Raw genomic sequence first — 1,082 nt, 5'->3', positions numbered from 1 at the left:
GCCTCCCGCCCGCGCTCCCCCCGCCGCGCCTCCTCCGGGCTGGATGGAATTTTTTCCCCTGGACCCGGGCCAGCTGCGGGGCAGGGGGAAGCCAGGCGCGCAGGGCCGGCCGGCGGCGGGGAGGGGCCGGGGCGGGGGCCCCCCGGGGAGGGGGCTGGGCCGCGGGGTCCGGAGCGGGGAGCCGGGCCGCGGCGCCCGGGGGAGTCGGAGGAGGCCGGGGCGGGGGACGCGGAGGCCGGGGAGCGGCCGCCGGGCGCGGAGGCGGGCGGAGGATGGAGAGCAGCCAGCGGCCGCGGGGCCGGGGCCGGGGCCGGGGCCGGCCCGGGAGACCGTGCCCTCCGACGCGGGAGCCGCCGGAGCCGTGAGTCTGCGGGAGGGGAGGGGAGGGGGCCCTGGACCCCGGGGTCCCCGAGGGAGGAGGCCCCGGGGGCCCCGGCGGCTGGGATCTGGGAGGGGGGCGGGGGTAGGTGGGGAACCCAAGCTCCGGAATTCTTGGAGGCGGCGGCTGGGGGCCTGGATGCGGGATCCGGAGAAGGAGAGGGCGGAGGACACCCCTGGGTCCCTCTTGGAGGAGGGATGGGCTGGGGTACCCGGGTTCCGAGGCGAAGGAGACCGGGGTGGAGGTGGTGTTGGGGGGAGAGGGGGGGCGCGCGCAAGATGCCCGCCCGCGCCCTCGGGGTAGGTGCCGGGCGAGCGTCTGGCTTTGGCGGTGCCTCCGGCGGGCGGGAGGGTTAACGTCTGTCTGGAGGGCGGGGGAGGGGCAGGGAGGAGGCTGCGGGGCTCGGAGGGGTCAAGGGTGAGCCGTGCCGGGGGGAGGGGGCCGCGGGGGGAGGGGGAGGTTGTCTGGGCTGCCAGACAGGCCAGGGTCAGCGGCGGGGGCAGGGGATGTCTGGCGGACGAGAGGCCCTGCGCCCGGGCTCCCTGGGGGACCTGGGATTCCAGGCCCAGCCCCCCCACCTCTTCCCTTAAACCTGGGGGTCCGCCACCCAGCCCTTCCCTCCGAATTCCAGAATCCGCCCCCCTCCTTCCCCCCCCAGCCCCCTTCAGCCGGGACCCCGAAGTCTGGCTTCCCCAGCCTCTCC

Source organism: Myotis yumanensis, unplaced genomic scaffold, assembly GCF_028538775.1.
Source record: "Myotis yumanensis isolate MYYU_CA2020_CCGP unplaced genomic scaffold, mMyoYum1.0.hap1 SCAF_23, whole genome shotgun sequence".
NCBI lineage: Eukaryota > Metazoa > Chordata > Mammalia > Chiroptera > Vespertilionidae > Myotis > Myotis yumanensis.
Note: the sequence above shows the minus strand (reverse complement) of the source record.